This window comes from Nelumbo nucifera, chromosome 3, assembly GCF_055504915.1.
Source record: "Nelumbo nucifera cultivar China Antique chromosome 3, China Antique-T2T, whole genome shotgun sequence".
Taxonomy (NCBI): domain Eukaryota; kingdom Viridiplantae; phylum Streptophyta; class Magnoliopsida; order Proteales; family Nelumbonaceae; genus Nelumbo; species Nelumbo nucifera.
The window spans coordinates 104,829,113-104,841,030 of NC_142651.1; positions in this window are offsets into that span (position 1 = coordinate 104,829,113).

The window sequence follows — 11,918 nt, forward strand, 5'->3', positions numbered from 1 at the left end:
TTGGTTTGATGGGATTGGTATCTAACTCTCCTTCCTGGTGGAATCATATTCCCTCATTTGAAGGAATGATCATTCCACCCCTTGCAAATGAGAAACCCATTTAAGCTTACTAAAAAAAAGCCTCCTTCCCTCCATCTATATATATTGGCACCCCCTTCTCCAATGGTTCAACCCTGAGGTAATTCACCATTGTAAACAATCTCATTTCAGTTTTGGTTTCAATTCCTGCCTAAAGCAAACATGTTAAGGGAATAGACCATTATGATTTAGATTCCATGGGATTTCAATTTTGATTATGATTTCAATTCCAATTCTGGTTGTAAACCAAGCAAACCTTTAATGTATTTCACAAAAATCCTAAAATACTTACCCTTAGCTTCTTGTTTCCCTCTTATTCCCTATCAAACCAAACATACTTCTAAATGTGGCAGCATAATTAAAGTCATAACACAACCTATACATGAATGTTAGTGGTAAACTGATCAAAGTTAAATGGTAACCCATATTGACTCTATCCTATTGGATTAGGTTGTATTAGCCTTAATCGGATTTGAGTTGAGGTGACCTGGTACTAAATGCAATTTATTGTCATTGCATCATTGAAATATTTGTATATAGGCTTGGTTCAATATAGGTGACCTAGTAGTTGAGATGGTAAGTAGACCTCACAATTGTAGTATTCTTTACCCTTATAAAACAAAGCCTGACCTCACATGGTCAGTTGACATCCCTACCCCTTAATCCCCTTTAACATGTGGCACATAATAAAAAAATGAACAAAAGTGTATCATATATGGATTAGTCAAGTTAAATTTGATAGGTTGGGTTTAAGTTGGAGTTGCTTTGCGTTGGATCTTATTTGAGCCAGTTCCATGCTAAACCCAATCTATTGACACCCCTAAGCATAATCCATGATCATTCATAATCTCAATGCTAAAGCTTAATAAATTGTTGATGGAGGACAAAACTTAATTTGGTAGGCATGCAAGTTTTAAATAGTTGAACAAGGTATTGATGTATTGGATGTAAGACTGAAATCTATAGACATGCTTGTTGGGAGAACCTTATCTATGGTAAAGAATACTAAATGCAAAGGAAGATTCTAAAGTTGATTCAAATATTAGGGAGAAAATTTGGGTATTTAAAGCGGAGCTAAAAAGCCACCAAGAGGACCTCTAGTAGATGGGAAAATGGAACACAAGACCTAGAAGCTAAGGGCTTGTTTGGCAATGTTTTCACCTATTTTTGTTCTTTTAGAAATTCCTGTGCTAGAGCAAGAATTTTATTTCTTGTTCATTGGGAGCAACAAAGGCGTTTGGAAAATTGTTTTTCAATAAAGAATTTTTGTTCTACAAAAATGGAAATAGAGTTTGGATAATGAAACTATTCCTTAACATCAGTTTTGCAAATCCATCAACATTAAGCATAAAATTAACTATACAAAACATGTGTCATGTCATATCCTCTAAATCAACACTCCAATCACTTCCCGAGACAAGATCTATGTAGTAGCAAGAGATGTTTCACCAAGTTGACATATAGTAGTTGTTCATGAAGATAACAATAAAGGAGGAAATGCATTTAGGAAGAAAAAACAGAGCATACAAAGTTAAAAATGTCAACAACGAAGAAAACCTTACCTATGTATGAGAATTTGACTAGAAAATGGACGTTGAAGATGATAAACTAGTTGTTTGTCGTCGGTCCTTGACACATAGCGGGTTTGTAGTGGGAGCATTGGGAATAAATGAAGAATATTGCTCATACTAGGGCTTAGAAGGGTGGGGAGTTTATGTCGTTAATGCAAAATAACGACGTTGTCCTTCTCTCGCATGGGAAGGGCAAATATGTGTTCATAAATAGACTGGGACAATGTGAGAACTACACATTCCTTGAGAACGTGTTCTCCGGGATTGTTGATTTGTCACTCCCAAAGAACACATTTTTTTTGGCACTGTTCTCACTCGGGAATGACTTGTTTCACACTTTTTTTTTTGTCAAACATGTTTCTGTTCCACGGGAGCACTAGGAATGAGAGAAGCATTATCAAAGAATGTTGCCAAATATGCCCTTAAGTCACTATTTAGTTTTGAATTTGGTTAGGAAGGAATTGCTCCAACCTTCTAAATGGGTTAAAAGAAATATTCTTAGACCTCAAAATATCAGTGTTGCCAAGATAACCTTGGTTGCATGAATGTTTTCATTGTTTGTTGAATGAATTCCTATTAGGCTTAGTTTGGAAAGAGTGCAAATACAAATATGTACAATGCAAATACATACAAAATAATACAAATTACAAAGTTTTGTACTCCTTCCAAACTGACCCTTAGTTACAAATTAAGGGCCCGTTTTGGCAAGTCTTTTTGAGAAGCATAGCTCTGACAGTCAATAGATGCATTGAGCTTTTGACATAAGATCTGGGCAGCTCGAAGATCGTTTGGCAAACACGCATCTTTTCGTGCATTGTTTTGGGTCTTTCTGCACGGGATTAAAACGCGGAAAATGCATGAAGCTTCATTTGGAGCTTCCCAAAATCAGCCCAAAATGGGCTTCCCGCATATTTTTGGCACCCCATCTTTTGGCGGCGAGATCTTCTGTGTGCCAAACGGGAATAGACCGATTTTCGGTCTTCCCAGCTTGTAAGCAGCCGAAAGACAGTTCGGAAAGACACGCCAAACGGGGCCTAAAAAAAGGCAAATCTCTTAAAGTACCATTGAATTTTAGGAAATTGGCTTTTACTCTACCCCTACTATTTAAAAATTGTCTTAAAGTACCCCAAGTTTTATAATAAGTGATGATCGTTAGTAATCGTTAATGGAAATATGAAAAAGACTGTTTTACTCGTCGTCTTGGGTGCACCATAATTCATTAAGCACCATCTTAGGAAAAATGGAAAAAAAAACTAGAGATATGAGAGTAGGAGTTTTAAAAGAAAAGTCCCAAAACATCATATCATCACATGATTATAGAGGTCATATTACAGAGAAGAAATGTAATATAAAATGGTTTTCATAATCACATAGATTTGAGTCAACTTTTTCCGTTGTTATACCTGATCATCAAGAGAAAAGCATGACTTAAAGAAAAGAATAGAAGCACATATTGATTCTTTATGATACTAATAGAGAGCCTAAATGTGTCAATTCAGCTCATTGTAAAAATACTAATAGCCCGTTGGAAATTTCCCCTCTCATCAAGCAACTCAACCTCAGTCTTAGACCTCTTTTGGTTTCTTAGACCTTGATTTGAGGTAACAAGCAAGAGCACCTGTAGCAGTAATGACTTCAACATTAATTGCATAATTTTGGGTCTTGTCAGGTGATACACCCAATGTTAAGGAAGTTGGGCCACTTGGTTTGGCATTAATGGATATGCCCCTAAAGCTTGTAGTTGGTTCTTCTAGTTTTGGGCCCTTGTTTCCAAGCTTCTCCTTTTTGTTTATTCTTGATGAAACATTTTCCTCCTCGTTAAGGATTTTAGAATTGCTTGAGAGCCTTTAAGAATATCTTGCAGCATTTTTTGTCACCATCGTTTCAAGTTATGAACAAGGTTACAAGGGGTGTAGCGTCCATATGAGGGTTGTCATTAATAGACTTGATTTAATTCTTTGGATTGAAGTTGCAACAATAACATGTTGTAGGTGTTAGCTATAGTAACAAGGTTTTGTAATGAGCAAAGTGGGTGAACAACAAAAAGAATCTGTTGTACAACAACAAACACTGTAGGGGCTTTGTTTTCCTCCATTATGTGAGCCTTCTTGGTGAGGGAAAAAGGAATGGTCTTCCATTTCAATCTTAGTAATTTGCCTTTGACCTTCAACCAAGTAAAGGTTGAAGGTTGTGTTCTTGTCCACAAGGTGGATGTTAAGTTTTATTTTGAAAATTTGAATAATGAGGGCAAAATTAATCAAAGAAGGTGATATTGAGTTTTAAAAAAATTCTATGTCACGTGGTGTCACATGCAATGGATTGTGATGGAAAACTAACAGACAACAACGACAAAGGAGGACTTAGCAACTTGTTAGAAAAAACTTTGGGGTACTTTAAGGTAATTTCTAAATAGTAAGGGTGCGTAAGTCAATTTCTCAAAACTTAAGGATACTTCAAGAAATTTGCCCATAATAAAAAGACATTTAAACAAAAAATCATGTATCATGGATGAACTCTCTTCTCTCTCTGGCTGCTCCCTCCAATCTCCCTGATAAAAAAATTATTGATTTGTCATATTTGCAATGAACGATTGCCATTTTAAATGGGTTGAGTTCAACCCAATATGTCAAACAAAATAGGATGTTCAACTGGAACCATCCCATCTCACAAATAGTGCCTTTATCCTCAAATAGAGTTAATTTCAATTTTAGCAAAAGTTAAACTTAAGACTAGTAAACATGTTTACAAGTTGGGTTCGAATAGGATTCATTCAAAATTTGACAAAAGTTAAGTCCAAAACCAACCCATGAGCAAGTGTAGTGAATAGATGTTCCACCCCATCCTACAATGTTTTTGTCTCATGTTCTTGTTAGTAGTGCATCCCTTGATGGGTGAGTCCGTGAGTGGATAAATGCTCCTCCCTACCAATAAACATGTTTACAAGTTGTATGATTTGTTGGAATGTTGTTTTTGTTTAATGAGTTACATTGTTACATATTCTCTACCCATGATAAATGGCTTGATACAGATTGACCTAAAATTGAAAACAACCTAAGACCTTATTAAAACAGATCCAACCTCATCGGATAAGATTGGGAGAAGACTGTTTACCATTTAACACGATCCACTAACTCTCTCCCTATTCATGTTTTTTGTTGGGTTAATTACTTAGTTACTTATATATATCTTGTATATTTGAGAAATTACTTATAGATACCCTAAACTTTAATAAACAACTTATATATGCCTTGTTAACCATCCCCAAATAACATATGCAGGACCATTGTTAGTGCATCATTTGGACTAAAAACCAAAACTTTTATAATACCAATATTGCCCTATGACAAAAAACAAAACCCATAAATTTTGATTCCAAAACTTGCCTTTTTAACCCTACTCGATGAACACAAGGAAAATAAAAAACACAAACACTCCTAGACTCGATACTCCTCCTAGCCAACCAAAGACAGAACATAAACAACACAGGTGCACGCCTGTGCTTGAGTTAGAGTATACATGGATTCTACTACCTCTCTCTTGCCACTTGATCTTTCATTATTCCTCTTCTGTTGCCGCCCTCCCCATCCTCTTTTTGTTCTCAACTACAAATTACCACCTATCAACACCTCAATAAACAACCCACCACCTATCACAACTTGGTTCGACGATTGCTACATTCACTACTATAACTACTATAAGTTTTCTCATTGGATTGGTGTTTCCAATATTGTCCCAATTGAACTACATTTATGTCATGGTTAGGGCTCAATTTCATCTGGTCCTCTAGACTCTCCTTTTGTAGCTTAGAGTTGGAATCAACCTTCCCTTGTATCTAGGGTTTATTAATGAAAAGATTCTTTATGGAGGCAACCATGGTTTTTGAACTGTCATTGACCTAAATGGCCGGACCATTTGGCCCGGGAATCGTCCAGGCTGGTTTTGTTTTACCTCAAATTTGGTCTATGGTCAAAAATTGTTGAATCGGCCAATGACCCGTTGACCCGGGCGGTCAAGATGTTAGTCCGGAAATCAATGGTTATAATGGTTCTAGTTCTGGATCATTTTTTTAAAACATTGGAGGCAATAACAATAGGGTCTACACTGAATTGACATAATAGTATGGTAGCTAGAATGGTTCTCGTTTTGGGTCATTTTTTAAAACATTGGAGGAAACAACAATAGAGTTTACACCTAACTGACATTCTAGTGGTTGGGTATGGAGATTTAGTGTTTATGCACCAAAGAAGAAGAGGAAGAAATAAAATTAAAAAGAAAGAAAGAAAATGGCATATTTTGAAAATTTAATGAATAATTAAGGATATTTCTATCTTTTACATTTTATCTATTAGATTAAACTTTTGGAATGTAAACAAGATAGGTATACGTAGGTTTTGAAAGTTAAGGGTACATTTAAGTAATTTCATCAATATACAGGGTATATATAACTAACCCTTTTTTTGATAAGTAAATAGTATAGGACTCGCTAGTTTCTTTTTTCCCCTTCAACAACCATCTCCACTTTAATAGAAATTAAAATGCCCATTCAAGGTTGCATGGAATACAAGTCAAACTATTTTATTAATACAAGGGAAATGCTTCAAAGATGTTCTCCGATCCAATCACCATGCTTGTTGATGAAGCTTCAACGATAGTAAAACACGCTGAATAGGTAATATACCGCTAACTGGAATTTTTGTATGGTTCACTTTGGTGGTTTAATGATTGACAATGACTTTGCTCACGGTGCTGTCATATTCTTTTTATATGCCATCTAAGGGAGAAAATTATACTGGTAGAAATATGTGATAATTGAAGAATTTTGATTAATAAAAATAAAATTTCCAATTAGTATCCTGTACTTTGGGTCTAGTGTCACTTTGGTCTCCAAACTTTAAAATGCAACGATTCAGTATTCAAATTTTTAAAACGTACAAATTTAGCACCTACCACTAACTAACCGTTAAGTGACATGCAAACAGACATAGATGCCCTTCGGGTGTCATCTAATTTTCTTTATCAACCATCCACTCAAATTAGACACAAATGCTCTTACTAATCCATTCGTATGAAACTGTGCAACAACTTTCGTCCAACCAAGCCATTCAATCTCGACACCATCACTCCCTTCTCCCTCTCCTCTCAGAATGAATACATCTTCTTCAATTGTAGCGAGGATGACGTGCTCATCGAGCCCAAGCCCAACTTCTGCAAGCGGTTCCTAGAACGATGAGATTGACAATGCTAGCTATCTCTACCAACATATATCCGAATGCTTTATGGAACTGGGTTGGAGAAGGTCATGCTGCTCTTATTACCCCAAGGCAACAGAGAATCTCTAAGGTTGATGCTGAAGTACAATGCATCTTACATAAGTGTTTACTAGAGAACCAACGGTGCAACTCCACCTTACAATCCAGTCCTCGAGTATGGAATTCAGATAGATTTTGATATTTCGGTGACCACCCGTTGCCTTTAGTGTCAGGATTAACTCCAAGGGAGGTGGGAGACTTGTGGATTTGATACTCGATTGCAGAGTTTCTTGTGCCTTTGTCATGAAGGAAATACCACCACTTTTTGTACAGGTACACCACCCATAGCTCGCTAGCTTTGAATAAAATGAATATTATATTCAATGATTCAATAGACGTATTATTAGATACAATAATGCCAACGACCAACCCAAGTTTTTGATGAGACCCGACCCAACAAGAAGATATCTTGGGTCTAAAATCTTTTGACCGATGATTTGTAGTCTGAAGTTTGAAGAACATTCTTGATACCACCTCGGCCACTTCTTCTATGGTGATGTTTAGTACACTTTACGTTTATTCAGTAAACGTTTCTTGATGGTGCCACATAGGCGTCATCTCAGCATTTTCCCTCTCTTGCTCTTATGTATACATCAAAAACGTAAAAAGTGAACTTTGGTTTATGTGCATGCCATTGTAGGAATTATTTTTTGAAGCTTCCACAAACGGCCAGGCGTTTATTCACGGTTACGCTGAAGTGGTGCCTAATAGTGTCTAGTGGCGCCCAGTTGTCATAAATGGTTGCAATTATTGCATTTCTCGGTTTTACTAGCAAATAAAGTACAAACGTTTATTCAATAAACATAAATGGTACCAAACACATACTATGCGGGCATTGCTTCTGATACCATTGTAGAATATCGAGATGCCGTAGTAGCCACTGTCTTTGGAGTCTGTTCAAATGATTTGTCAGGCCCCGAATCTGAAGAGGCGGTTATCATAGCAATGGTGGTTTCAGTTGTTGCTAGAACTTGGTTAGTTCCCGATACCGTCGTTGGTTGTTCTCTAAAGGTTTGGTAACAACAACCATGTGAGAGAGAGAGAGAGAGTCGGATAGAGAGCTTGAGCTCTATTTCTTTTTCTTAAGGAAGAAGATGATGAACAATATTTTATTTTCAATGGTAATTTTGATATTTTCAAGAGTCTTAAGTTGCACATGATGTCACGTGATACACATAATTGATGATCTCTTAATGATAGGGACTGGATTGTCACGTTTTGAAATTTTAGGTACTAGGTTGTCGCATTTTATAGTTTGAGGACCAAAGTGACACTTGACTCAAAGTATAGGATACTAATCAAGAATTTTCCCTTTTGATAAATACCAACTCATTTGTCACAACTTTATGATATTATGGCCTTGTTCCTTTATTAGTACCCCATTGGGTATACAATTGACCAATTTCCTTGCATTAATTGTGTATCATAGGTTCCATAAAAATATTATTTTTCAAAGTGATTTAATAAATCAACATTTTACTCTCCAAATTGATTATAAATCAGCAAAAAAAATTTTGGAAAAGGATGTAAAAAACTTGGTTTCAAAACAAATTTTTGCTAGATGGCGAGATATTTTATCTGTATTTGATTTTGATATTAAAGGATCTGATAATTTTTTGCAATATTTATTGACAAGGGAATTCTTACAAGGTTATCTAATTAAAGATGACCGACAGAAGACTTCGTCTTCCTCTAAGTCCTAATTCCATGTGCCCAAAAAGGACTAATGAGTCCATTCCAAGGTCTAATTATGAGACCGGAGCAAGCTCAATGACTAATTAGTCCCCAATAATGTCTCCCTTAATTAGGGAACCATCTCCTGTTATGGAAGAGGCTAATTCCAACCAATATCTATCATAGATGGGCATCATTTCACTGTATGCGGACAGAATAATGATAAAAAATATTATGAAGAATTTCTTCTCCACACAGGGTCTGTTCGGATTCAGCATTATTTTAGGGATCCGAATAAGTCTGAAATCGCTTATTCTAAGCTAGTAATTGTTAAATTTATATCCTTGTCATCATGGGGCTGTGCCAGCAAGCCAAAGTTCATTACTAAGCCTATTGATATATTAGATCCTGCTTATTAGGAATGGGGTATCTAATCCATCTTAACGCTTTGTTGAGAGGTTTGTAATTTATTACGAGTTTTGGTATTCTTCTTTCTAGTTTTGCTTTATTTTCCACATAGAAAGCAAGGCAGCTCCAAGGGGATTTGCTTGGTTTGATTTGACCCTTGCCTAGTAGTTCTTGGATTTCTTTTTTACAAAATTATAATAATCTATTATTCATTTGTATTGGTCTGGCTTTCGTAGGAATCTTTGATTCTCTAAAATCCTCTTCATACAGTAGTTCTACTGTATGTCTTTTTTCTATGCCAGAACGCACTAGGAGTTTTAGTACAAATTTCTTGTGTTATTCTTTTTTGAAAATTTTCAATTTCTAATTGCATATTGGGTTCTTTAAGTTGCTTAATTAGCTATCTTTTTTTTTTATTTCAGATTGTAATTCTGCTATTGATGGTTGAAGTTTTGGGTTTTTGGCAAAACTTATAAGTGACCGAGATTTCGCCTATTGTGGTTGTAATTCCTAAGGGATCAATTTGGCAAGGGAGGATCGATAGCAAGAAGAGAGTTCCTAAAATGACTTCTTGTCTTAGGTCTTTTACCATAAGGAAGGTGGATTTTAGACAAGTTCCTTGGTTGTAGATATGGGCAACGGTGATCTTATACTTTATTTTCCAGTTTCCTTCCGTCCATTGCATTAACTTGTTGGGTCGTTTTTTCAAAATATCTAGAAGGCACAATTCCTTCTCCGATACAATTAATGTATGCAATTTAATAAGACTATTACAGGGAGATTAAAATCTTTAATTCTAATGGTTATCCTTGAATACCATTTTTGGTATCTAACATCTTATGGAGTATATAAATTCTTCATCATTTCCAACAAATTAAGCAGAATATCTAAGAACCAATTGGGAATCATTTGTCCGAATAAACACATTACTCGAGTAAACATCATTATCAATGAACAAATCATTTGTCCAAATAAATGCACTACCCGAATTAGGAATCGTTTGTAGGAATAAACACTTTACCCGAAAATCTAAGAACGAACAAGGCTCTAGTATATAATGACACTATTGACCCAATTTAACGTTTTTTAGATATCATAGGGGATATTTGGTATGGTTTCCGTTTATTTAGAAAAAAATGATTGATAAATATTTTTTTACTTTTTGTTGATAAATAGGCATCAGTAGGGGTCGAATGGCGGGCACCATTTATAAAGAAACGATGCCATACCAAACACCATCACAGTGGAGCCGATGGAACAAATCTCCGTCTACAGCGACAATCATGAACTCGATATGGATTAATGGAAGCAACAATCTAGGAATCGAAACTCGTGGGGATTTGAAATAGGGATGGTGTACTGTGAAATACAATATCACACCCATACATAATAAGCGAAGACCGTTGACTTGGGATCATTATTTGGATTTTGGACCGTGGGAAATCCGCAAAAGAGACAAAAGGGGGAAAGAAGAACTCATTTATCAATTCCGATATCGGTAGAGCTTTGACCAATCTGAGTTTTGATGAATACCGGTTGAGTTATCCTGCGTCACAATACAAATAAAATACTTACATCCAGTGGGCCGTGATCATCATTAGCCATTCAATTTGCACGGATACTACTGTTTTCCGTATGAACCCCGATGCGTATCTTTGGAGCGTTGATCCGCTGCCTCTGGATAGGCTAACAATACACGACGCAAATCTCTTCTCTTTAGCGGGGCCCACCATAAATAGATTTGCACGACTGCCGAGCCATCGAAACTACAGCGTGCAAACTGCAGACTCTGCAGCCAGCAAGTGATGACTCGCGTCGACTTTGATTGAACTTGAACGTCTTCCTTTTTCTTTTTCCTTACCTTTTTCTTTTTCTCGCGATGCAAAAACTCAACTCTCCGAGAGAAAATAACGTTTGAGTCGCATAGAAATATAGAATGGTCCCTGCACTCCCTCCATTCGCAGCCTGGTTTGTCAGACTCATTTATCGCGATAGAAAACTCGTTCGGAATACCTACTTCTTTATTTATCTCGTTGTCCTTATCCACCGCAACGTTCGCATTACGGAGAAGCGCCAAAAAATCCCCGTGGGCCCCCCATACTTCTGTCCTCGGCTTAACTACACTACATGATTGATATTTTCACTTTTCTCTTAAAAATTTCGCGAGATACTAGTTGTTCACTTGTTCGTGTCCTCTTGCGTCATTAAATAATACATCATTTTCTTAATTAAGAAAATCAATTTTCCTTGGCAACCAAGAGATTCTATAGATAGCTCGCCCCAATCATGGCCTATTGTTTACATTGTCCCAACCTTGGATTAGGAATATGTGTCCTCACGATATCATGTTCCCAATGCATTAGTTACAAATGGCTATAAATGCAATGTAAACATAATATCGTGAGGACTGAATCCCAAGTCAGAGCATCCAAACACAACAACCGGAGTAAGGATTACCTACCAATAAAATACATTCTAACAGTCTACAGTCTATCAGCATGATATAACACCACACATCTTATATATATTGATGATGCACGATCTGGCCGATCTTAGCTGTTGATGATCTTGCCTCTGAAATGGGTAACAGGGACCTGAAACGGGAGGAGAAGAGAAGCTCCGGGGAAAACCCTACGTAAGGGCTCCGAAGCTCAAGTTAGAATCCTTCAAAGGCAAGAATAACCAGATAGCGCGGAAGTTAGCATACCTCGTCCCTGGGGGGTAGAAGCCTTTTATAACCACCTCGCACACTCACTTCCAGGCCTCCGTCAGGTCGGGCATGATTACTTCTGAACTCCTGTCAGTTCGGGTGTCATTTCCTCTGGTCGGACAGAACCGCTACTGTTCCTTTTGTCGGAGCCGTCTCTGCGGCTAGTGA